The sequence below is a fragment of the Lissotriton vulgaris genome, chromosome 12 (genome assembly GCF_964263255.1).
Source record: "Lissotriton vulgaris chromosome 12, aLisVul1.2, whole genome shotgun sequence".
In the NCBI taxonomy this organism is placed as follows: Eukaryota; Metazoa; Chordata; class Amphibia; order Caudata; family Salamandridae; genus Lissotriton; species Lissotriton vulgaris.
In genome coordinates, this window is record NC_141700.1 from 514,768,058 (window position 1) to 514,796,040 (window position 27,983).

The 27,983-nt window shown below is 47.9% G+C and overlaps 1 protein-coding gene and 1 pseudogene across 5 annotated transcripts in view; both read left to right on the forward strand.

Annotated features, from left to right (window-relative positions):
• Window positions 1-27,983, forward strand: part of IL34 (interleukin 34) — a 699,141-nt gene that overhangs the window by 20,528 nt on the left and 650,630 nt on the right. The window lies entirely within an intron of this gene.
• LOC147677641 (uncharacterized) lies at window positions 321-2,396 on the forward strand (annotated as a pseudogene).

Below are 27,983 nucleotides of genomic sequence, written 5' to 3' on the forward strand. Positions count from 1 at the left end.
TGTGGCGTGAGCCTTGGCCAGCCGGGGTCCCGGATCTAACATTGCTGGCAAGCGGTGCGGATTGGACTTGCGTTTGCGTTGTACCACAGTAGCAACTGGCCGCACTACAAAACTCTACATTTTAAGATAACCACATTTTGGGGATTATTGTTTTTTAGGTGAAGTTTCAGTATTGCTTCTCCTGAAAGGTGTCATTCCTGGTAATTTTTTCCAGTACCTTGTTCCCCGCCCTGCTCCCAGATTGGTACCTGTGTCGCTTATGGTCAGGTTGAGAAATCAGGGGTGGTAGAAACTGCCTTACCGAGGGGGGGGGGGTGTGAATGAGTGGTGTGTTACACTGGACAGAGGAGTGCAAGTTATCCAAGATTGGGAGCTTGCTGAATTCTTTTAATTGTGTACTCCTGTTTAGCTCAGACCCCCAGGCTCCCTGTGTCAAACTTTTCTTGAGAACGTCCGCCAAAATGGAGCCTGCTTTTGATCTCTGTGGTCTTTTTAGATACAGTAGGTTAGAGCTGGTCAGATTCTGTGAAAAGGGAGGCATAGAGGTGAGTGAGTCGGATACTCAGTCCCAGCTTAGGGACAGCCTGATCCTATGGCAAAAGGATCAGTGGGATCTTGAGCACAGTGAGAGAGATAGGGCCCGGGCCGCACGCCATGAGGGTGGTGAGTCTGTGGAGAGCCCTGAAGAATGTGAATTTGATGACGATGACAGTGGATGGGCACCAGCAGATAGTGAGGACCCCATAGATAGGGAGTCCCTGGCTGGGTCCAGTGTCAGTACCAGCGCCCCATCCCTTTCCCTGTCCCCAGAGGAGTGGTTGGATAGGAAGGAAGAGAGGGAGCACCAGCTAGCGATAGAACAGCTCAGGTTAGAGCACGCCAAGCTGGAGGCTGAAAGGGCCTTGTTCAGGGAGAAGGTAACCCTAGAGAGTAGGTTATCCCCTGAGTGCAGTTGTAATTGTCTGGATTCCCCAGGGAGGGTGGAGTCCAGTGGTGGCAGCGATTTAAATTTCAGTATAGACAGTCCCACTCCCAGTTCCCCGAGTATGGTACCTGTTTCCCGAGAAGAGGAGAATAGGTTGAGGTTCTGGAACCTTAGGAAACCACCTCACCAGTCTTGGGAAGATTTTGTGGATGACTGTTGTGTGGCAATGTGTGATTGGGTACGGGTTCCCACGAAATGTGATTGGGACATATTGTACGACCTGTTTCTCAAAGAGCAGTTGCTCAGTGTTGTTTATCCAGGATTGCGCCAACACCTGTTAGGGTGTGGATTGTCTACACCAGATGAGCTTGCAGATGAAGCAGACCGCTGGGACCGTGCGAGAGGTTCCTTAGCGTCACTAGTGAGTGATTCCAACAATAGTGGGTCTGGTGTCCTCCAACCCAGTGTGGTGGAGGAGGGTGAGAGTAGCCCAGCTAGGTCCCAGTATAGTGAAGAGTGTGTAGGGGCTTACTGCCTGTCTCAGTGGAGCAGGAGTGAGTGTGAGACCAAGAGTCCCCAGACGCCCGAAGCCCTGCCTCAGAGCCTGGATGGTTTCTTTAGGGAACACCAGGATGGGGACCTAAGCTTACCTGTTAGTTCACTTGAGGGAGACCTCCTAGTGTGTAGAGGACCTGGAGCATCTGTAAGCAGAGCTTCTATAGTTGTAGAGTCTGGCAGTACTGCTCCAGTAGGGAGGGTACAGAAGTCCAGCGAAAGGAGTGATTGGGGGATAGTATGTGAGTCCCCAGAAGTCCTGGAGTGCCAGGCAGTGATTCCACCAAAGGTTCTAGACCGGAGGTTGGAGGGCCAGGTCCAGGGTTTGCCTGACCTGAAGGGTGGGACTACTGTAATCAGTGTCCTGACCAGTTCTTCCTCCAGAGGTACCGCCCCGGTTGGGAGGGAGCAGGACTCTGGAAGGGGGTGCAGAGGGTGGGAGAGCCCACCTCTGACCCCGGTACCACCTGAGGGGTTAAACCCTAGGTTGGGAGAACAGTGTTTTGAGGGAACCCCTCGCAGGAGGAGGAGGAACCCTAGGAGAAGAGGTAGGGGGAGGAGAGCCTTCCCTGGGACTCCTGGTCCGCCTAAGGTTGTAGACCCTAGGCTGGAGAATCAGTGGCAGTCTAGCCCTGTCTTGCAGGCAGGAAGAGTGGAGAATGGCTATTATGTGCCAGGGGTTACTACCCCCCACTTTGTGAGTAGGCAGGAACCAGTGGCACCTGGGTGGCCTAGGGCCTGGTCCTGGCCGAGGGCAGCTTGAGAGTACCAGTGGGGTAGCCCAGTTAGTCCCTACAGTAGTTTTAGAAAGAACCCCAGGGGTTCACGGTGGCGTGGAACAGGAGGGTGTCCCTGCAGTTGCGGGCGCGCGTCCGTGTTTCATCGCCCCAAGCAGGGAAGCCCATCACAGTGGTGATTGGTCCGCCCTGCGTTTTGGCTGGAAGGGGGTTGTGTTGGATTTGGCCCTTCTGGCAGGTTCACCCCTAATCTTTTTTTTGCTTTTAATATATGATCTGTGTTGATGATTTTTGGTCTGTGCGCACTTTTTCCCTGTGTCCCAGAGTAAAGTCCGTGCATGTAGTTAGGCTGGCCTGCTCTCCCATAGGAATGCATGAGGAATGTCTGTGTCCCTGGTAGTTCCTGATGCGTGGGGAGGGCAGACTCGAATTTGGTATGTGCGAGCTCATGAGAATGGATGCTTCGCAATGATGTATGTGGCATGAGTGTGTCTTGTGTAGAAGTGCCACTTCTAGGACTTGGCATATTAATGTAAAATATGCCTGGCGTGTGATTGGCTGGAGCTGGCTGGTGAGCCTGGCTCCAGGAAGGCTGGATGGGTCTGCCCGGTGGTGAGTGTGAGATTAGCATGTTGATGGCTGGGGAGGAGTGCACCTGGTCCCTGATGGGGCTGCACTTTCCCCACACAATGCTGGCTCCACCCCCTGTGGTGCGACTGATGACCCTAGCCCTGCTAGTGAATGAAATGGGTGGTTGAGCCATCAAGGGTTCTTCAAAACCAGCTGCGACTGGTTTCCCCCCACCCTGCACCTACAGACAAAGGAATTTACAGTATAAGAAGGGGCTGTGTCCCCATACAAGTTGTTCTGTTCCAGGATCCTGAGGGGGCTGCTGCTGTTGCTGGGGCCAGGAGGACCGCCACTTGGAGTGTCTCCCTGCCTGGAGACCCAGTGAACTGGCTCTGGGCCCAGCCTTGCCCCCCTGCCTGCCTCAAGACCTGGCTGGAGCTTTGTCCTTGTCCCCAGCGCTTGGGAGCGTTGTGCTTTTGACCCCTAGCGCTGTGGGCGCTTGATCCTGTCCCCTGGCGCTTTGGAGCACTTTCCTCTCTCTGCTAGCGCTGGGGAGCACTTCACTTTGCTCATAGCGCCTGGGAACGCTTTATTCGGCCCCTAAGCCCTTGGGAGCGCTTTTTGTGCAGCCGGTGCCCACCTGGCATCTGCCTGTCTAGTTTTGCCGATTTTTGGCCGAGCGAGTGCCCACCTCACTTTATATTTTAATTGGAAGCCGGTGCCCACCTGGCATTGCCCCGTGTTATTTAATTATTTAAAAGCCGGTGCCCACCCGGCATTGCCCTGAGATCACCGCCGCAGCCCAGGAGTGTGTGCAGCCCCCGCCGGGCCGCTGCGCTGCCTACAACGACCCGGAAGTGCTGGGTTGACCGGCCAATCGCTGCGCGGCCCGGGAGAGGCGAACGGGAAGTCCCGCCCACGCAGCCGAGCAGCGAGGAGAGAAGCAGCGGGTGTGTCCACGAGGCTCCCGTGAGGAGAGAGGAGCCCTGCGCTGCCGGAGAGGAGAGCCGTCCCGCCAGCGAGACAGCCGGTGAGTGGGGCCCAGTGTGCTGAATCAGGGAGGAGGGCATCGGGGCACATTGCCGGTGCCCGCCCCTCCCCGTCAGAGTGAAGAGCCGGTTGAGGCTCTTGGGGGCAGTTGTATTGGTTCCCGAGTCCCCCGTGAGGGACTCTCAACAAGCCCGCAATTGTGTTTTCGAGCCCAGAGGCTCCTGGGGGCAATCTGTTCGTCGAGCCCGAGAGGCTCAGGGCATTCCTGTTTTCGAGCCCAGAGGCTCCCCACGCCCACAGTTGTTCGTCGAGCCCGAGGGGCTCCCGGCCATATTTGTTTAGAGCCCCAGAAAGGCTCACAGCGCCCTTTTGCTCTTTGAGCCCCGAGAGGCTCCAACGCACAGTTGCTTTAAGAGCCCAGAGAGGCTCTGGGGCCATTTTCATTGTGTTAGAGCGCTGAAGCTCTTAAGGGCCAGTCTATTTGCTTTGCGAGCCCAGAGAGGCTCTTAGGGGACACAAGGTTGGTCAGAGCCCCGAGGCTCCTACACAGTACTTGCCCTCACCTGTGTTCTTGAGCCCATGTGGCTCCAACGTTGCCCATCAGTATTTACAACTGTCCAGCACTTAGTGGACAGTTGCTACGTTTAGGCTTGTGTTCTGTGCTGCCTGCGCAGCCTTCCCTGACACTTGGACTCAGGGCATTTCAGTCCTTGCGAGGCCAGTTGGCCTGGGGGACAATTCTAGTGTTGTGCTACATGCACCCGCGCATTGTGATTTACTTGCTTATCTGATTCCTGCGCAAATGTTCTACCTGCACCTCTGAATGTGTTTTAATGTCTCATGTGCAATGTGTATTATGTTTTATCCCCTTTGCTAAAAGTGACCTACTTAGAGGATTTTTTTTATTTTTATTTTTTATTTTTTCAATTTATTTATTTATTTTATTTTTGTCCTCATTTGCCTTACCCCCTGCTTAGGAAATGCCAACCACCTTGCGTGTCCCTGACCAAGAGAGGGAACCAAGAATGTGATACCCATCTCTGGAACTGGAATCCGAGATGTTTTACTGGTGGCAGAGAAGTCCCAAGAAGAAGGGGATTTTAAGTTCTTACGCTGACTCCATCTAGGTATGTCTCAACCTGAAGGACCAAAAACCGTATCGAGGCCAGACCCGGTCCAAGGAGTGTTGGTGGCATAATCATAGGACCCGGGGAAAAAAAAAACCAAAAAAAAAAAAAACCCAGGAACACTATCTCCACTGTATCAACAGATCCCAAAAGGCCAGGTTACGATTATTGCAAGCTCTAGCCATGTCCACCTTTGATGTTTCATATAAAGACGTGAGCCAGTCCGAATATATTGGAGCAGTTTTTTCCACCCACCGTATGCAAATCTGCCTTCTAGCCAACAGAATGGCATAAAACAGAAAAGATCTTGCTTTACCAGAAATACTGTCCTCTAATCCAAAGATGATAAGTGGCAATGAAATTACTAATGATGTATTCAAAATGGAATTTAAGGTAGACACCACTTCCTCCCAGAACTGACCGATGTTGGGGCATTCCATGAACATGTGAATATCTGAAGCTTCTGGTAAATTACATTTATTACATTTCTTGTCTGGGAGAAATTTGGAAAGTCTCAGCGGTGTTATATAAGCCTGATGTGCTGTGAACAGATGGTTACGCCTCAGCCATGATGGCTTCACCACTTTATAGAGGAGCGCAAAAGATCTTAACCATATCTCCTCACATTGAAAGCCAGTTGTCTCTCCCCACAATGCATCTGGAAGGGTGAAATCCCCATCGGTTTCCTCCAGAAGCTGCCAAAACCAGAAGGCCACCTCCTTACCACCCCTAGGTCTTTCTAGTAGCAGCTGCTCCAGGGAGCTTGATTTCCCAATTAATACATCTTTGCACCGCTGGGCTCTCCCCCAGCTTTCTAGCTGGATGAATTTAAATCTAGAAAATGCTGGACCTATACGCTCATGTAATTCATCCCAAGGAAGTATCGATCCGTCCACCAATAGCTCTCCCCATCTAGCAATTCCAGCTTCCTCTAATGGAGAAGATAAACTGTCCCTAAGGCACTCCGGTAAACCCGGGGAGTCCCATATGGGAGCGAAATTGGAGTAGTAAGACAGCCCCAATCTTCTTCTAATGGCTAGCCAGACCTTAGCCCATGACTGTATGATTTTCAGTCTTATTTTCTTAAAATATTTCTGGCTCCCAAATTTATATAGAAATCCGTCAGCTGGTAGATTTGCTCCGGTTAACATGGCTTTATACATTGTCCCCTCCAGAAGACTCGATGGTGTTTTTAATACCATCCTGGAGTAGGACAACTGAAAGGCCCATGCGTAATACACTAAATCCGGTAGGGCGAGACCCCCCTTCTCCCTTCTCCTCCTCAACTTCTTCCACGCGATTCTAGTCGACTTATAATTCCAAATAAAGGAGTTAAGCTCTCGCTGACATCTGTCCAACATCTTCACATCAAACCCCAAAGGAATGGCACCAAAAATGAATATAAACTTGGGAAGGATAGACATTTTTATTAAGTTGACCCTACCCATTATAGAAAGTGGCAAGTGAGTCCAAGATTTTAATAGGCCCTTACATTCCCTGGAGACTTGATCTAAGTTAGTTTGGGCAATGGTTCCGATGTCTTGGGTGATTCGGATCCCGAGATAGCGCATAGAGGTGGTGATGTTTATGCCTAACCGTGGGTCCGGAATATTCCACACCATGACCTCGGTCTTACTTGAATTGATATTATAGCCCGAGATCTTGCCGAACTCTACGGCCTTCTGAATCACGGCAGGGAAGGACAACACCGGATCCGAGGTAAAGATTAAGATGTCATCGGCATATAATGCCGTCCGCCTCTCCCACTCCTTAAACTTGAATGATGGTATATTTTCGTCTGCTCGCAAAGCCTGGGCAAACGGCTCAATGTATAAATTAAAAAGGAGGGGAGAGAGCGGACAACCCTGCCTCGTACCTCTAGTAATCTTAAAGGGTTCTGTCAAAATCTCATTAATCAGCAGCCTAGCCGAAGGGGCTCGATAGAGCAAGGCAATAGTTCTGCGAAAGCCCTCCCCGAAGTTAAACCTTTTTAACACATCATTTAGTTAGGGCCAATTGACCCTATCAAAGGCCTTAGCTGCGTCAAGGGTTAAGGTGGCCAGTGGAAGGGAAAAAGCAGAGGCAATATCTATGGCCCCTACCAAATCATGTGTGCGATCTGAAAGATGGCGCCCCTTAATAAAGCCTTTCTGGTCATGATGAATAATGGTGCCTATTACTTTACCCAGTCTTGCTGAAAGTATGGCGGCAAAGATCTTATAGTCGCTGTTCAGCAAAGATATTCGTCTATAAGACCCACAATCTGATACGTCCTTCCCTGGTTTGGGTATAAGAACAATTGTGGCCTCACCCCAAGATTTTGGCGGTGGCTTTCCTTCCCTATGGATACCATTAAAAAGGGCTGTCATTACTTGGACGATATTCTCCCCCAAGACTTCATAGATCTCCCCAGGGAGACCGTCTGGGCCAGATGATTTCCCTTTTTTTACCTGTCTTATTGCTTCCTTTACCTCTACCTCTGTTATTGCAATCTCTAAACTGTTGCTCTGTGTTGTTGATAAGGTTGGGAGCAATATTCCTTTCAGCCACGTATTTCGTGCCATCTGATCATCTGGTAACTCTTCCCTATAGATAGTCTCAAAGAATTCATAAAAGGCTTTAACTATCTCCTGACTAGCTGTCCTTGGTGCCGCCTCCCCTTCCACCTTGATTTCTCTGATATGTTTCAGAGCTTGGTCCGATTTAATTTTCCACGCCAGTACTCTACCCGCGGCCTCTCCAAACTCAAAATGGGAAATCTTACTTGCATTCCATCTTTTATTAACCCTCTCTTGTAGGATATTTTCTAGTTGGTGCTTTAACTCAGCCAATTTTAACTGCTCCTCAGGTGAACCTAGATACTGACCTAGATTGAACTCAATGCCCTTCATTTCCTGTTCCAAAATATCTATCATATCTTTATATTTTTTACTCCGATATGAGGACCTACTTGTGATGCAACCCCTTATAAAGGCCTTAAAGGCCTCCCAAACCACTTCTGGAGAGGAGGACTCAATATTAATTTAAAAAAAAGCAGTTGTCTCTGCGGCCAGGAAGTTCACTTCACCTTCTTCAAGTAGGAGTGTCCGGTCAAAAGACCAAGAAGGATGTTGCCTCCTACTGTCGGATCTAATTGAGAAAACAAGAGCTGAATGGTCTGACAGGTGAGATGGGAGATAATCTATCACTATTAAAGTGTCTTTCAAATTATAAGCAAACAGAGCATAGTCGATTCTGGATGAATGCTTGAAACGACTATTCCGATAGGAAACCCCCAATTTACTGCCTGCTCTTTCCCGCCATGGGTCCGCCAGGCCTAGCTGAATCATGATAGCTATAAGAGTTCGCCTAGACTTTGGTGAACTACAGGCCCGCGAATTTGCTGATTTATCTAACTTAGGATTCAGCACAATATTAAAATCGCCCATCCAAATCACCGGATCCTGAAAAAGTAGAAGGTGATTTCTGACGGCGTCCAAATGCGATGGATCATCCGAATTTGGGCCATAATAGCCCACCAAGGTGTATCGTTGACCCACCAACTGAACTCTCAATATCAGCCATCTCCCTGTGTGGTCCTCTATAAACTCCAAGATTTGGGCTTTCGCAGCTCTTTTAAAAATAAATATAACCCCCCTAATATTAGCATTGTGGTCAGTAGAGCAGAATTTATCAACCCATTTCTGTTTTTTGAGTATCTCCACTGCCTCTGATTTAAGAAGGTGTGACTCTTGAATTGCAATGACTTGTGCAGGGGAGTCCCTCAGATACTGCATTATGCGCTCCTGCCTTCTTCTCCCTCGCAAGCCATTGACATTCCAGGACATATAGTGGAGGGCTGTCATGGTACCACCACTACCCCCCTCGCATCAACCTTTCCCAACAACTCCTGCGGGAATCCTAATATTTGCCATTCACATTTTTGATGTTGGACAGATGTCAGAAATAACCATTCCGCAAAATAATAGGCAGACTTATGAGGATTTTTTGCTTTATTCCCCCTCCCCCCCTGCTCCCACCCTCCCCAGGAAAACCCTCCCCTACTTACTCTGACCTGGTGGATGGCCAGATTTACACCCACAACGGCTCTCCAACCTCACCTCCACCCTGTTAGTATAGTCTGTAGACAGACTCCAAACCAGTATGGCTGTTGAGAGGAAACTTAATTTGTGATATCAGAGGACTCTTATAAGGTGGGGGGAATGCAGAGAGTGGATTATTTTTGCTATTATTATTATTATTTCCACTCCTATTTACCTACACCTTTGATTATACAAAGATTCATACATATATATATATATATATATATATATATATATATATATATATATATATATATACACACTCGTATACACACAAACCTTATTAGATTTTAATTTAACTTGTGTTTCCCCTACACTCTCTCTTGTGATGAAATAAATTAGGAGAAAATAGAGAAGGAGTTTATTTTTATATTTTTAATGATAGCAGGTGTAGTTATTTATTTTTTTATTTTTTATATATATTTATTTATTTATTATAACTCATTCCTACTCCCCCCCCCTTTTTTTTTCCTTCCCTTTTTTTTTTTTGAATTTTTTTGAATTTTTTTATTCATATCCCTTCCTACCATGATTTTTACCCATTTTGATTCAGGGCTATATAGTCTTTAACAGAACTAATATAGACCAGACATAATTTATAATGTCGGTTAACCTATTTCAGACCCACATAACCCACTATCCTTTACTCTGAGCCTGGGCATGGTCTCTAATAGATTCTAGTAACTCATCTGCTTCCGAGGGTGAACGGATATTATGCATTTTATTGTTGTACATAATACGCAAAAATGCTGGGAACCTCATCTGGACAGTGGCGCCTACAGCTCTGAATTTTTCCATGCGCTGCCCCAACTCCCATTGCCTGTCAAGCGTGGTCTTAGATAGGTCTGATCGCACCTCAAAAGAGAAGTCCGGGCCCTGTAATGATCTAGCTTTCAGTGGATTGTTGATGTCCCATTACCTTTGCTAAAAGTGACCTGCTTAGGTATTTTATGTTTTATCCCCTTTGCTAAAAGTGACCTGCTTAGAGGATTGTTGATGTCCCATTACCTTTGCTAAAAGTGACCTGCTTAGGTATTTTATGTTTTATCCCCTTTGCTAAAAGTGACCTGCTTAGAGGATTGTTGATGTCCCATTACCTTTGCTAAAAGTGACCTGCTTAGAGGATTGTTGATGTCCCATTACCTTTGCTAAAAGTGACCTGCTTAGGTATTTTATGTTTTATCCCCTTTGCTAAAAGTGACCTGCTTAGAGGATTGTTGATGTCCCATTACCTTTGCTAAAAGTGACCTGCTTAGGTGTTTTATGTTTTATCCCCTTTGCTAAAAGTGACCTGCTTAGAGGATTGTTTATGTCCCATTACCTTTGCTAAATGTGACTTGCTTAGGTGATTGTTTTCCTTCCATAGGTCCTGATGATAAGGTCCTAGTTCCCTGCGTGATTTTCCTACAGTGTTTAGGGTTGCGTAGGAGATATTTACTTTTACCAGTAATTACTGGTTGTGTGCTACATTTACTATTTTAGTGCTACAGTCATTATATGCTTATGTGCTAAGTGTTATACCTACAAGTATTATTTCTAGCAAGTGCCTACCCCTGACAGTGGTCCATGTGGCCCTGTCCTGTACATAATCCCTTGTAAATTCTGCCCGTGCCTGTTGGCACATTGTAAAGTGTGTGTGTTATTTAATGTGTTTTTGCTATAATACAAAGGCTATTTTTTATATAACCTTGTGTGGAGTTTCCTTTGTGGTGGGCCTTGGGTGTTGTTGCTGGGTGCGCACGCAAACGCTTTACACATCGCCTCTGAGATCAGCCTTGCTGCTCGCGCCACGTTACCTAGAGGGTGAGCAGGGGTTATCTTGGTGTGTAACTCCCTTGCCCTGACTTAGACATGGTGATCTCTGACTGACTTTGGCGTGAGCCTTGGCCAGCCGGGGTCCCGGGTCTAACAACTACTCATAAGATGGTATACACACACTATATATACACACACACTACTCAACCTTAAGTTACTATATACCAAACATCTCTGATGGCATTGACTCAAAAAAATAATAAGATAATATCTCTGAATGTAAAAGTTATCAATCATCCAGTCAAGAGAAAGTAGATTCTTGATTACTTATATAAACAGAAAAGCAACATTATTCTCTTTCAGGAGACGAAGATTGATTCCAAACATTTCAACTAATTTAGAAGTAACTTGTACTCTGAAGTGACAGGTTCTGCAGCCTTAGTTAAGAAAAACGGGGTGATAATACACATTGCAAAGAAAGCAAACATTGACCTAGTCACAAGCAAAGCTGACTCACAAGGTAGATGGGTTATCTCTAAATTAGTTAAATTCAGAGTTTTTTCAAGACGCTGGTCAACAACACCCCAACCTCACTCGACCGGCTCAAGGGCCAGTGGGAGGAGTGGGTGGGCCCTCTGGAAGAGGAGGACTGGCGTGAAGCCCTGATGTCCCTCAAACTAGTTAACACATCAGCTAAACTCCGCTTGATACAATTATACTACATTCACACGGCCTACCTGACCCCACTAGGCCTACACCGAGCTGACTTTTCCCCTTCCGCTGTGTGAGAAAGTGCCATCTTTCTTGCACTAGTATGCCCACACTTTTTTCTGAACTGCTGATGTGCTTTGACTGAGTGTGCCCTGGGTTCCTGCCAACCAGGTACCTAGGGCCTGTGTCCTTCCCTAAAAGCTGTGTTGAAACTAAAACCCAATTGGCATCTCTGGCCACCTCTCAGCCCCTAGTAAATGGTACCCTAGGTACCCAGGGCATGGTGACCAGAGAAGACCCCTGAGGACTGCAGCACTTATTGTGCCACCCTCAGGGGCCCTGTACCCTGACACCCACACACTGCCTTTGCAGGCTGAGTGTCTAAGTACAGAACTAAACAAAAGAGTCGACATGGCACACATCCCTGTGTGCCATGCCCACATAACCCACTGCCCTGGCATACATCAATCACCCCTCTAGCTGGGTGCCCTATGCCAGAGGTGTGGGCACAGGTGCATGAGCCCTGTGCCCCTACAGTACCCAGGGCCATTCCTGGGCACTGTAAGTGCAGTGATGCCATTAAGAGTATATGATGCTGGAAGGTTGTCATTACGAACTCCACAGCACCATAATGGCTACACTGAAGACTGACGAGTTTGGTACCAAACTTCTCAGCACATTAAACCCGCACTGATGCCAGTGTGGGATTTAATGTAAAATGCACCAGAGGGCATCTTAGAGATGCCCCCTGAAAACCTAACCTACAATCCACGTCTGGGCTGAGTGGCTGCAGAGGCTGCCACCCAGCAGACATGTTGCTGGACCCATGGGTGGAGAGCCCCCCGCCCTTCTGGGCCTGCAACAATGCACATCCTGGGCGAGGTGCTAGGTCTCCTCCCCCAGGATGGGCAGGGGGAAGCTTCAAAGGCATGCCGCCTCTGTGAGCTTCTCCAGACCATTTGCCGTACCCAGCAACTGGCCCCCACCAGTTATGACCCCCACTCTGGCGGGAAGACTGGCGAGAAAAACTACATCAGGAAGGGGGGGGTGCCGGCCTGTGCCAACCCCACCCCTCAGGTGGGGGAGACGAGGTGAAGCACGACCCCGGGCTCCGACCATCTTGAAGATGGGGAGCCTTGCCCAATCACAGCTAGGATCCTGGCCCCCTCCCACAGGAGAGGAGCAGGCTAGGGGATGTACCCACCCCAGGACAAGGACCTATTGGTCCCTGCCCTTGCCCTACCTGTAACACCCTTAAATTCAGTATTTAGGGGCTCCCTGAACCTTCCTTCCTCTGATCCCGATAAGAAAAGAAGAAAGAAGACCAAGAGGAAGAGGAAGAAGACCCGCTGCGCAGCTGCTAACAACAGGATGACAACAACTGACTTGGCCCCAGCTCTACCGGCCTGTCGATCCTAAAACCTGCTCTTGCCTAAATCCCGGCGACTCCTGCGGACAGCAACCTTGGGACACCCAGAGGACCTGCCTTCCACGACCCTCTTAAAGACTGGTACTCCTGTCAGTAGAGGCTTTGCTGCAACAACCCCCCTGGTGCCAGCCAGGAAGCTCCGAACCAGCCCACTCTGCACCCGCCGAGCCTGGCCCGTGCCCGAGTGATCCAAGACCACGAGGACCTCCCCCGGCGACTGGGACCCGAAGTCCAGTGCCCAAAGACCTTCCTCGACGAACCAGACGCCGCCTGCAGACTCAGAACCAGGGGCCCCCCCAACCGCGACCAGCTGAGGGTAAGATTTTCCGACACCCAAAGACACCCCTGCACCCGGCGCCCTACAGCCCCCTGTGCCTCCCTTTGGGGGTACATACCTGTGCTCCAAGATCCTAACTTTCCTCTCCATGTGCTGGTCTCCCCTGGAGAGTCTCCGCCCCGAGCCTGCAGCTTTGTTCCCTTTTTACCTTCTCCATTGGATAACATTGAGCGCCTGACAGCTCAATAGCACCCTGCACCTAGCCGCCGAGTTCCGCTGGCTGTGCCACCTTTGTCCTATCCTGCTTCCCCCTTTGCCCTGAGAAAGTGACCAGGAGCCCAGCTCCCACAGCCGCGTGGCCTGCTAGCCAGCAGCCACCAACCGAAGGCCCCCTGTCCCCCATTGGATAACATTGAACCTAACTACCTCTGCACCCGGCCACTCCTGCTCCGCTGAGGGTGAATCAACTGTACCTACCTGGCCCTGGAGGACCCCTGAGTTTATGCCAAGAACCACAACTTCACCAGTCGAGTACTCACCAGGAAACCGGTAACTCACTTACCTGCCATTGAATAACATTGACTGGTTTGATTCGAAAAATCTTCTAAGTATCTACTTTTGAAAACTTAAAATATTCATATAAAATTATCCGAATTCCGAAATACTCACCTGTGTTCAGGAGAGGAGCCAGTACTGTACCTTGTAGCCCAGTTCTGAACCGCAAAATTACTCCCTAGCGGGTTTACTACTAACTTGTATTTTCTCCATAGGAATCCATTGTCTGCTTTTCTATGAAATTTCTTCTGTCTACTTTTGGAAACTAGAAATATTCTTTAAAAATCATACGAAATACTGAAACATAATTACTTACCTGTTTTAAGTTGAGACCCCAGTGCTGGCCCCAGGAGCCCAGTATTGGATTACAAAAGTAACAAGATCGTACTTTGCCTGCAACCTGAATTTTCTCCCATTGGATAACATTGCCAGATTTCGGTTGAAAAGTTTCTAAGTGTGAACTTTTAAAATAGCTTTTTATTCCTGAAAATCACTGCAATACCTAAAACGTTTTTGCTAAACTGTTATCAGCTTAGGCCCCAGGACTGAATCTAGGAGCCAGTCCTGGAATTACCAAAGTAATTTGCAAAGTAATCAACTGTGTTTATACAAGGAAATCCATTGAGCTCAATGCTAAATTGTGTGTAGAATTGTGTTGCCTACTGCAACCCCTGTACCTATTGTGTTTACAAAGTTTATTGCCTTTACTGCAAAGTACTCACCTGAGATGTTGAGAACAGCATATTTTGATACCTGTTGGTTCTAGAAATAAAACAACTATATCTTTGATATAAAAACAATTGGCCTGGTGTTCAGTCTTTGAGTGTGTGAAACCTTTTGCTGACTGAGTGTGTACAACAAATGCTTTACACTGTCCTCTGGTACTGCCTTACTGCTCGACCAAGCTACCACTTTAGAGAGTAAGGTCACACCTGGCTTTAACCTCTGTTACACCTCTGGGGTTTGTGGACTCTATACACACTGTACCTTATTCTGGTCCAGTATATATAGAGCCACTTTCTCACACGCTGCGTGCACGAGATGCGGTCAGGACCCGGCCGATTTCTATCACATGGCGTGGGCATGCCCTCGATTGGTGCAGTTCTGGGGTGAGATCGAAGGTGAATTGTCCTAGGGTGGGAGAAGTTATTTTACAACACAGCCATGGCTGCAGCCAAGAGGGACATTGCCACCTCCTGGAAAAGTCCCACACCATCGAGTACGGAGACAAGGCGAAGTGGGGTGAATTGGTGTGCGGTCCAAGAAAAACCTATGTATGAGGCACGAGGATGCCCTAAGAAACATTGGAGGGTTTGGGGTAAGTGGCTGGGAGCCATGGAATAGCCTGTCCTATACACAAGAGGTTTATGTCTACCACTGGAGAGCGGGGTTCACATGTGATACCTGTGTTTATTTTACTGTACAATGTACATATTGGTGCTTTCCACTACTGTGCTGTTGGTGCTTGTATTCCCAAAAACCAATAAAGTTGTTTATAAAAAAAAACAGAGTTTTACATCACAAATATATATGCTTCAACCTAAGATCACCCTGGCATTTGGTAGGAACTGACAAAGCAACTCAAAACAAGCCCTGACTCAGCCACACACATACTTGCGGGGGACTTTAACGTACCACTAGACCAAACTCTGGACAGAAACTCACACTGCCAGTTCCGATCCAGTAAATCACTCATAATCCTTAGAAGTAACTCACTCCATTGAATCAAGAGTAATTTCAGAGCGTTCTTGCATCACCTTATCCATCTCTGACCCCTCTCCTCATAAAAAACAATCCCTTTGGAAATTCAATGATGAAGTTATCTTGTCCAAAACAAATAGGCAAAGCATTGCAGAAGCGATTAGTAATTTTCTTAATAAAAACAAATTGTGCGACACCTCTGACCTCACGTGATGGGAGGCACTAAAAAGTACACTTAGAGGAGAAATTCTTACAATAAGGGCCGTCATGAATAAAGAAACTAATAGCAATCTCCGGATTCTAGAAACAGATATTGCTGAGCTTGAAAAAAAACTCATCTCCCCTAGAGATGTCCTACTCCTCTATGAAATCGTGAAGAAGAAATAAGAGTATAATAAAATTATAAGCACCAGAGCGGGAGTGTGGATTAATAAACAAAAAAGTATCAGACAATGTGAATCCAATAAAACCCGGAAGACTCTAGCCTCATACTTGAAATTCAAACTCCAGAAAAACACAATAAATACTGTATTAGACCTCAACGGAGCTACACATACCAGCCCAAACAAAATTGCAGAAATATTTCAAAACAATTATCAAAATCAATATGAGAAAAATTCAGGGTTGAATGTCTCTAAATGCCAAAGCTACTTGAGTATTTGCAAACTGCCCACTCTATCCGATCAAGATAAAATATCAATCAATGGACCAATAACCTTGGAAGAAATTGTTGACACAATTCAAAAACTTCAAACCGGAAAAGCTCCAGGACTGGATGGGTACAATGCCAAATTATTAAAGACTTTTGCTACTCCTCTAATTCTTCCTCTTCTGAACCCTTTCAATCATTTTGCCAACACAGGCCAGGTAACGGGGACCCCGGCAGAAGCAATCATCACTGTAATACCCAAGGAAAGAAAAGGCCCTTTACAGCCTAAAAATTATAGACTAACTCGCTGATACATTTAGACTGTAAGATATATGCTATGATCCTTGGTAATTGACTACAGAAACATATTTCCAAACGTATACAACCCTCACAAGTGATTTTAGAAACAGACTCTCCGGCGACAACACCCGAATCCTATGTCATGCTTTAGAGAAGACCAGATTAACAGAACCACCCACAGTAGCTATTACGTTGGATGCTGAGAAAGCGTTCGACAAAGTCGATTGGACATACCTAAGAGCAACACTTGAGAAATGTAACAAAAGGGGGTGGGGTCGCACACCACTCACTCACCAGCGGGATCGCCCCTAAGGACTATGGTCAGTGTAGTTTAGTATTCCGCGATGTATCCTTCTTCGCCATCCCTGGACACGTGTTTCGGGGTTTTTACCCTTCATCAGCAGGGAATAGGCAGAAAGATACATCGCGGAATACAAGACTACACTGACCATAGTCCTTAGGGGCGATCCCGCTGGTGAGTGAGTGGTGTGCGACCCCACCCCCCTTTTTTGAAATATTTAGCGGGCTGACGAGCCTGGGACCCCGCACCCGCGCGCCCGTGTGGTACTAGACCTGGCAATATTTGGCAGCCACCGGCAACCCCAGAAGATAAGAAGATGGCCTATTCCCTGCTGATGAGGGGTAAATACCCCGAAACACGTGTCCAGGGATGGCGAAGAAAGATACATCGCGGAATACAAGACTACACTGACCATAGTCCTTAGGGGCGATCCCGCTGGTGAGTGAGTGGTGTGCGACCCCACCCCCCTTTTTTGAAATATTTAGCGGGCTGACGAGCCTGGGACCCCGCACCTGCGCGCCCGTGTGGTACTAGACCTGGCAATATTTGGCAGCCACCGGCAACCCCAGAAGATAAGAAGATGGCCTATTCCCTGCTGATGAGGGGTAAATACCCCGAAACACGTGTCCAGGGATGGCGAAGAAAGATACATCGCGGAATACAAGACTACACTGACCATAGTCCTTAGGGGCGATCCCGCTGGTGAGTGAGTGGTGTGCGACCCCACCCCCCTTTTTTGAAATATTTAGCGGGCTGACGAGCCTGGGACCCCGCACCCGCGCGCCCGTGTGGTACTAGACCTGGCAATATTTGGCAGCCACCGGCAACCCCAGAAGATAAGAAGATGGCCTATTCCCTGCTGATGAGGGGTAAATACCCCGAAACACGTGTCCAGGGATGGCGAAGAAAGATACATCGCGGAATACAAGACTACACTGACCATAGTCCTTAGGGGCGATCCCGCTGGTGAGTGAGTGGTGTGCGACCCCACCCCCCTTTTTTGAAATATTTAGCGGGCTGACGAGCCTGGGACCCCGCACCCGCGCGCCCGTGTGGTACTAGACCTGGCAATATTTGGCAGCCACCGTCAACCCCAGAAGATAAGAAGATGGCCTATTCCCTGCTGATGAGGGGTAAATACCCCGAAACACGTGTCCAGGGATGGCGAAGAAAGATACATCGCGGAATACAAGACTACACTGACCATAGTCCTTAGGGGCGATCCCGCTGGTGAGTGAGTGGTGTGCGACCCCACCCCCCTTTTTTGAAATATTTAGCGGGCTGACGAGCCTGGGACCCCATACCCGCGCGCCCGTGTGGTACTAGACCTGGCAATATTTGGCAGCCACCGGCAACCCCAGAAGATAAGAAGATGGCCTATTCCCTGCTGATGAGGGGTAAATACCCCGAAACACGTGTCCAGGGATGGCGAAGAAAGATACATCGCGGAATACAAGACTACACTGACCATAGTCCTTAGGGGCGATCCCGCTGGTGAGTGAGTGGTGTGCCACCCCACCCCCCTTTTTTGAAATATTTAGCGGGCTGACGAGCCTGGGACCCCGCACCCGCGCGCCCGTGTGGTACTAGACCTGGCAATATTTGGCAGCCACCGGCAACCCCAGAAGATAAGAAGATGGCCTATTCCCTGCTGATGAGGGGTAAATACCCCGAAACACGTGTCCAGGGATGGCGAAGAAAGATACATCGCGGAATACAAGACTACACTGACCATAGTCCTTAGGGGCGATCCCGCTGGTGAGTGAGTGGTGTGCGACCCCACCCCCCTTTTTTGAAATATTTAGCGGGCTGACGAGCCTAGGACCCCGCACCCGCGCGCCCGTGTGGTACTAGACCTGGCAATATTTGGCAGCCACCGGCAACCCCAGAAGATAAGAAGATGGCCTATTCCCTGCTGATGAGGGGTAAATACCCCGAAACACGTGTCCAGGGATGGCGAAGAAAGATACATCGCGGAATACAAGACTACACTGACCATAGTCCTTAGGGGCGATCCCGCTGGTGAGTGAGTGGTGTGCGACCCCACCCCCCTTTTTTGAAATATTTAGCGGGCTGACGAGCCTGGGACCCCGCACCCGCGCGCCCGTGTGGTACTAGACCTGGCAATATTTGGCAGCCACCGGCAACCCCAGAAGATAAGAAGATGGCCTATTCCCTGCTGATGAGGGGTAAATACCCCGAAACACGTGTCCAGGGATGGCGAAGAAAGATACATCGCGGAATACAAGACTACACTGACCATAGTCCTTAGGGGCGATCCCGCTGGTGAGTGAGTGGTGTGCGACCCCACCCCCCTTTTTTGAAATATTTAGCGGGCTGACGAGCCTAGGACCCCGCACCCGCGCGCCCGTGTGGTACTAGACCTGGCAATATTTGGCAGCCACCGGCAACCCCAGAAGATAAGAAGATGGCCTATTCCCTGCTGATGAGGGGTAAATACCCCGAAACACGTGTCCAGGGATGGCGAAGAAAGATACATCGCGGAATACAAGACTACACTGACCATAGTCCTTAGGGGCGATCCCGCTGGTGAGTGAGTGGTGTGCGACCCCACTCCCCTTTTTTGAAATATTTAGCGGGCTGACGAGCCTGGGACCCCGCACCCGCGCGCCCGTGTGGTACTAGACCTGGCAATATTTGGCAGCCACCGGCAACCCCAGAAGATAAGAAGATGGCCTATTCCCTGCTGATGAGGGGTAAATACCCTGAAACACGTGTCCAGGGATGGCGAAGAAAGATACATCGCGGAATACAAGACTACACTGACCATAGTCCTTAGGGGCGATCCCGCTGGTGAGTGAGTGGTGTGCGACCCCACCCCCCTTTTTTTAAATATTTAGCGGGCTGACGAGCCTGGGACCCCGCACCCGCGCGCCCGTGTGGTATTAGACCTGGCAATATTTGGCAGCCACCGGCAACCCCAGAAGATAAGAAGATGGCCTATTCCCTGCTGATGAGGGGTAAATACCCCGAAACACGTGTCCAGGGATGGCGAAGAAAGATACATCGCGGAATACAAGACTACACTGACCATAGTCCTTAGGGGCGATCCCGCTGGTGAGTGAGTGGTGTGCGACCCCACCCCCCTTTTTTGAAACACTTGAGAAATGTAATATTGACGAGGATCTAATCCGCATGATAATGGCCCTATACCACTAGAGTACGAGCTGGCGGTACTATTTCCTCACCTTTCACCTTAAAACAAGGAACAAGACAGGACTGCCCACTTTCACCCTCCGTATTTCTACTAGTTATAGAACCTTACTTATACCAGCTAAGGGAAAATAAAGATATTTCAGGTCTCAATGAATGTACAATCAAGATTACTGCAAACACTGATGACATATTAGATATCTCGGAAAATGCAGACACTGCTATCCTGGCCTTAATGTCCTCAGTACAAGAATTCTCTGACCTCTCCGGATATACACTCAACAAAGATAAAACAGAGGTTAAACTACTCAATAACATAGGCAACAAAGATAGCATTGGAAATTTGGGCCTGACATGGGAACCAGGATGCAGCAAATATTTAGGATTAGAACTTACAAAAGATCTTATCACCACCCAACAGACTAACGAAAATGCCCTTGTCAAAAAAATCACCACACATCTAGATGGTTGGTCACCCAAATTTTTATCATGGTGGGGCAGAGTTGAAACATTAAAAATCACCCCACTAGTTAGCTACCTAACCAGCATGCTCCCTATGACCCTATCTGACGAATTCCTAATGAAAATAGACAATATCTTCAATTCTTTCCTTTGGCAAGGGAAAAAGCCCAGAATCTCTCTTAAACAACTCCAGCTGGTTAAAGAAAAAGGGGGATTAGGTCTCCCCAATTTCAGAAATTACCAAACCGCATAGCTCTGTAAACAAGGTTTCAACTGGTTTGTTACTGAACCAGAGTATCTTCCAGCATCAGTGAATATAGAGAAATCACTCATAAACAATATCCCCGTGCCTACATTATTAACAATGGAAATTTCACACCTCCCTCACTCTAAAAATATCATCGAGAACACAAGACGAGCCCTCCTACGTGTAGATTACCAATCTGATGTAAAAATTAGCAAATCCAATCTGTCCTCACTATGGTCCAACCCGAACCTAAAAACAGACGTAATTGCGATATACTGGCAAAAATGGTCAACCAATGGTATAAACCTAGTCAAAGACCGGTTTGCGGACAAGCTACCACAACCTTTCTCCAACCTATAAACACGGTTTGGTCTAGATACCATGTACTTTTTCTAGTTCCTGAAACTTAAAGCCCAATTAATGTCACACTCAATTCAGCCTTTAAATCAAACAATCCCTACACTATTGGGTCACCTTCAAAAGTCAGGCCACATCGTGTCTAAAATCTATAAAAATTGATACTACCAAAACTGAGCAAATCTCATTTTCATAACGAATAGAAATGGGAATCAGAACCAAATACCAGGACTATTTCTTTTGACAGGATTAGGATACATAAAACCCCTTTCTCAAACAAGATCTCACCCTTACTATCCCAAACAAATTTTTTGATAACCAGTAGAACATATTGGACTCCATCTAGACTTTTCCAGAGAATTCTCCTATATCCTTTTGGACTTTCTTTTTTTTTTTTTTATTTATTTTTATTGCAGATACACAAGGAGCCAATAAAGGAATCTGTCTGGGAGTACAGTAATGCATCACAATCGGGGTAAATCACTGTCAGAGAAGATAACAGCCACAGAGAATATTAGAGGGGGGGGGTTGCCATCTTGTTTAGAGACACTCTAAAGACTGAAACCCTGTGTTCGGAGTGTATTGAGGGTGCTGATGTCTTGGCCGTGAAACTCTGTTCTCCCACAGATTGTGTGGTATTCTTGTTAGTTTACCGCCCGCCTGGCACATCTGCTAAGTTCATGGACCCCTTCCTGAAAGTGGTGCATGACCTCCGTTCCCGCTATGAAGGTTTGGTGGTGCTCGGTGACTTCAATTTTCATTGGGAAAGGACCCCTAAAGAGAGTCAGGCCCAACCCCTGGAAGAGGTCTTAGTGTCCCTAGGTCTCACTCAGTTGGTGGGAGGACCGACACATGAGAAGGGTCATACGCTGGACCTGATTTGGTCCTCTAGTCCATCTCTGGCCCCGCTCGAGATCTCCCCCTGTCCTTGGTCAGACCACTATTTGATTAAAGGCCATTTTCCGCTTTCCTTAAAACGGCCAGAAGTCAAATCTGACTGGAAATGGCTACGCAGCTGGAGCCAGGTTAAAGCAGCAGATTTGTCAGCTATTCTATCACAGTCGGACCTCCCCCCGTCATGCGGGAAAAATCTGGAAAGTGAAAGCATCGCCTTGGTGTCGGTAATCAAGAAGGCTATGGAGGTAGTCGCCCCTGCCCATAAAATCAAATTGAGGGATAAGGGCAAAAGAGCACTGTGGTTTAACAATGCTCTTAGAGAAAAAAAGCAAGTTCTTCGTAAGTACGAGAGAGCTTGGCGCAAATCCCGTTTGCCTATACTACACAGTTCGCAGATTATAAAAAGGCTATCCGCCTGAGGAAAGCCGATTTCTACGAAACAGCTATTTCAGAGGCGGCTAATCCGCAGAAAGAAATATTTAAAGTCCTGAATGATCTGCGGACAGTGAAAGGCCCAACCCCGACTTTCAATTTGAAGGACTGTCAAGATTTTCAGGCCTTCTTTTTGAATAAAATAAAGGATCTGATGGTAAAGATCAGCCAAACCTCGCATTTTCCCTGTTCTATTGAGCCTCCCCTCATATCCCCGAGATCAACACTGGGTACGTTAATAGACCTTCCAGCTCTCACAACGGAGTCGCTATTCACCATAATGAATCGGGTGAAATCAGGATCCCCAGCCGACCCTTGCCCGCCCAAAATTTTTAAATTGGGCTGGCCTGGCATGGAGGATAAAATTCTCAACCTGCTGAATCGCTCCTTGGCAGAGGGACGGGTTCCCCACAACTTTAAGGAAGCACGGGTGATCCCCCTTTTAAAGAAACCTGGTGCCGACCCAAAAGTTTTTAAGAACTTTCGGCCAATCTCGCAGCTACCCTTTCTCTCTAAAATTTTAGAGCAACATGTCCTGCACTCCCTCACTCATTTCGTAGAAAGCAACCTTCTTTTGGAGCCCAATCAGGCAGGGTTCAGAGCTCATCACAGCACCGAATTGGTGATGCTTTCGGTGTTGGATGATTTGAGATTGAAGGCTGACAAAAGAAATCCATGTGCCCTGGTCCTTCTGGACTTATCCGCGGCATTTGATACCGTAAACCATTGTCAACTATTGTCGCGGGTTGAGGATTTTGGGATCCAGGGTACGGCCCTGGCCTGGCTGACTTCTTTTCTAGAAGATCGCTCACAGCGAGTCCAACTATCTGACCTCGTGTCAAGTCCAGCCAAATTGACATGTGGGGTGCCTCAGGGTTCAGCTCTATCACCCCTGCTTTTTAATATATACCTACAGCCACTGATTGCAGCCCTAAATAAGTTGAACTGTAGGGTTTACAATTACGCGGATGACACACAAATTCTGATCCAGACTGAACACTCTTCGAACGCCTATTTGAGAATGCAAGACATTCTCAAATTTACGATTAACTGGATGTCGGATAATTGGTTGAAAATTAACCCAGACAAAACCGAAGTCTTGGCAGTCAACACAGCTACCGATCCATGGAACGATCGGTTCTGGCCAGTTGAATTGGGGCCATGTCCAGAACCTGCGGTAGCAGTAAAAGGTCTGGGAATCAAAATTGATGCTCTGCTGACCATGACACAGCAGGTGTCGGCAGTGGTGGGCACTTGTGTCGGTCTACTGCGCCAGCTTCGGAAATTCTTCTTATTGCTGTCCGTCTCCACCCTTAGGCTGGCTGTTTCTGCCTTAATTCTGGCACGGCTGGACTACGGTAACTCCTTGTATCTGGGCCTTCCTAACAATCTTTTAGCCAGACTCCAAGTAGTGATGAACGATGCGGCCAGGCTGATTTTTAATAAGCCTCGGCGCACAAGGGCAACACCTTTACTTCAGGATCTACACTGGCTGCCAATAGCTCAGAGAGTTAAATTCAAGAGTCTATGCATCGCTCATAAAGCGGTCCATGGCTCAGCCCCCATCTATATCAAGGATCGACTGACTAAATATGTACCAAATAGGACCCTTCGGTCTGCTGACGCGTGTAATTTGACATGCCCTAAGTTCAGTTTAGTATCCAAGGGTGGCAGAGCCTTTTCCAGCATGGCCCCCCGAGTATGGAATTTGCTCCCAGTCAGATTGAGGAAAGAAACTAATCTCCTCATTTTTAGAAAGCACCTGAAGACGCTGCTCTTCTTGAAGCTTGGGGTTCATCGTAGTGGGAGGTTGCGTGTTCTTACCAGTGTTATGTGTCCATTGTGAGCGCTTAGATACCTCGGGGTGATATAGCGCTTTATAAAAGAATAATAACATAACATAACATAACATAACATAACATTTAGCCCACATCCCTGGGGTTGGGCGGCGAGCAGGATTAGTGCTGTATGATTACCAGAGATGGCCCGGCTGCAAGCTTACTTGGGCAATCCATGTTTCTGCTTTTTTGATTTTGAAAAACACAAAAACGAACCCCCCTCCCCTCCAACCCCCCCACCCCAGTAGACAGTAGAAGACACAAGTCAAGAACCTTCAAAGTGTACAAGTATTCAAAACAAGAGATGCATCAGTCACGTACCCTTGTTCCTCCCTCTTTTCCCCCCACCCATCAAGTAGATCTAAATGTTCAAGGCCCGCGGGAGCGGGTGGTACACGGCTCCCCATGGGAGCAGCCTTGTTAGTCGTGATCATAAAGGCATATGGTTTTGGTCCCACAATTACGTCTCATATCCCTGCTTTCGAAACCCTCTTACAGCCCCCCATCTAACCCATGGTAGTGTCTCCATTTCGACCAAACTCTCCGGAGTTTCTTCGGACAACCCCTGGCTTTGTAAGTGACCCTCTCCGCTGCCATATATAGGTCTAAACCCCGTCTCCACTCCTCTAGATCTGGTGGTTCCGGTGCTCCCCAGTGTTTCGCAATATCGCGTTTGGCAACCACCAATGCAAGGACTAGAAAAGTGAGTAGTGGGCAGGTCAGGTCAACTTCGTTCGTCATTCCAAGCAATGCTAACTTTGGGTCCCGAGGGATCGGAGCCTCAAGGACCTCCTCTAGTTCCCCAAATATTTAGGTCCAGTATCTCTGTATTACGTCACAAGACCACACCGTGTGAAAAAAGTCCCCCTCCCCTTGGAGGCACCGAAGGCAATGTGGCTCCTCTATCTTCCCCATCCTACACAGACGCACTCTGTCAAAGTATGTCCTATGGAGAAAGTTAAATTGAATGAGTCGTAATCTAGATTTGATCGCCACCTCCCGGGGATGCATCAGGACTATCTCCCAGTCTAGGTCCTCCATCTCCCCCACCTCTGCCTCCCAAGTGTGCCTAAGTTTGGTCAAGTTGCCCAGCATATGGTTAGTCAGTGTTTTATAGGTTAGGGATACCGCCTTTCCCACCACCTGTTCTTGTAGGAGCCTCCCTTCCAATGGCGCGTATTCGGGGAGATCCGTAAGCGTGATATTTTGGGCTGTCCAAGCGTGCTGTAATTGAGCATATTTCAAATATTGTGTGTTGGTTAGTCCGAACTCCGATTGAAGGATTTGGAATGATTCAATTCTCCCTTGGCTATTACATCTCCTATTGTTTAGATGCCGATGTCATCCCATCTCTGGAATCCGCAAAGTTTATGTAGCTCGGTCAACCATTGGCAGTGCCACAGTGGTGTCTGCCATGTGGGTTTCTTCTCCCAGCCCATGCGACGCGTAGCTCTCGTCCACGCCCTAAGCGTTATAGACGTGGCCGGGAGGAGGGAGACTCCTCCGACGTTCCCGTAGAGATATCGTAGTATGTTATTAGGTGCCAATTTAGCACTCTCTAATGCATATGTTGGGTGATCCACCGGTGCATGGAGCCAGTCGTTAATTGGGGTCAGATGTTCCGCCCAATAGTAGGCCTTCAAATTCGGGAGTGAGATCCTTCCACTATATTGGTGCCTCTGGAGTGTGGACAGGGCCACCCTGGCTTGCTTACCAAGCCAGAGGAAGGATCTCAGACCCGCAGGGATCCTGGTGAAGACCGCCACTGGTATAGGGTAGTACTCATTTTGTAGGGCGTATAAGAATTTCGGTAGAATGATCATTTTATACATAGCCGCCCTACCCAAGAGTGTCAGCGGGAGCTGCCTCCAGCGCTCCATATCTGCAAGTGCATTAGACATGATCCGTTCCAGATTTCTCTGAAACGAGAAGGCCGCATCCGCCTTTATATAAACTCCAAGGTATTGGAAGCCCTCCGCTGTTGTCATCAGGTCCTCCGGTAGTCCCCCCCACTGATTGCGTCCCCCCGGGTCGTAGAGTACTGATTTGTGCCAATTTATTTTATGGCCCGCCATCCTTCCGTAACGTTCTATTTCTCGGAAGAGCTCCGGCACCGTATCCTCCGGTTTAGTGATGTAAAGCAAGACATCGTCCGCATAAAGCGAGACTTTTTCAGGGTTCAGTGCAGTATCTCCACTTGTGAAGCCATGGATGTCTACATTATGCCGGATTCTGGCCGCGAGCACCTCAATGGCGAGCGTAAAGAGGAGAGGGGACAGGGGGCAGCCCTGCCTGGTGCCTCTTTGGATGTGTAACTCCCGAGAGAGCATCCCGTTCACCCTCACCCTGGCCCTTTTGGAATTTCTTGACCTCAACTACAAAAAGAAAATGACCGCCTTCTTTTGGACTGAATGCTTACACTTCCATGCAAACTAATTCTCAATCATTTTTAAGAACTCCAAAGCAGTCTCCTTAAGATGGGGCAAGAATGGCTTTCCTTCCTCAGAGATGCTGATAATATCTCCCTACAATCCTCACCATGGTGATCTCCTCACAAGAATCTATGGGACTCTCTCAATGCCTGCTCCTATAAATATGAACCACCTTGAATACAATTAGCACATCCGTTCTGGCTAATTAAGAACAAACAATTCACACGGAATAAAGATAAAACTATGAAGCATAATGTAATGGTCTCACTTGGTGATAATAAGCTTGGTCTACTTATTTAATGCTGACAATTTTCTCTTAAGGCATAGACTTATGATCACATTCTCCTTTTGTTCCACCACACAGAGTTTGTATCAATTCGGACATGCTAAATACTACCTACCAGAGGTTTTTCAAACAAAGTTTTAAGATGGAAATTCTGAGGAGATATGAGTGAAATATGTTAAATTTGCTAACTATTATATCTCATAGAATGTACACATGAACATGATAAGTTTAATTTGTTGGTTATATCACTCAATATAGTGTTATGATTTCTTCTCTACCAGCTGTACATCTGAGCAGAATATATTTAAAAAACAAATGGCCTCTGTTAGAAGCTGGGTTTCTGTTGCAGTAACCCCCCCCCCCCACTTTTTACCAGACTACTGATGCACTTTGACTTGATGTGCTCAATCAGGTTCCAGGGGCCTGTGTTCTTTCCCAAAATTGTACCTTGTACCCCCAATTGGCACCTCTCTGGCCACATGACAGTCCCTTGTAAAAGGTACCAAGGGCACTGTGGCCAGGGAAGGCCTCTAAGGGCTGCATCACTTATTGAGACCTTGTACCTTTACACTCACAAACACACACACACACACACACTGCCATTGCAAGCTGCATGTTTTGGTGTAGAACAAAGTGAAGAGTCGACATGGCAAACATCCCTGTGTGCCATACCTATAACGCACTGCCCTGGCATAGGTCAGCCACCCCTCTAGCTGGGTGCACTATACCAGTGGTAAGGGACCGGTGCATTAGCCCTGTACCCCTATAGTGTCTAAGCCATATATTAAGTGTATATGGTGCTGGGAGTTAGTCATTCCGAACTCCACAGCACCATAATGGCTTTACTGAAAACTGGGAAGTTTGGTATCAAACCTCTCAGCACATTAAATCCACACTGATGCCAGTGTGGGAATTAATGAAAAAGTACTCAGAGGGCATCTTAGAAATGCCTCCTGGAAAAGGACCAGCCTTTAGTGAGTTCCCTGACTGTTACACACTAGCCTGCCACCACGAGACATGTTTCTGGACCCCTGGGGTGGGAGCCTTCGCTCCCTGAGCCCAGAAACAAACTCTTTCCTGGGCAGAGGTGTTCATACATTCCCCAGGCCAGGAAGAGTCATCTGTGGCAGTGGAGCTTCAAAGGCCTTGCAGCCTCTGCAACGCCACCCCCAGCCTCTCCTGCTATCAGGATCA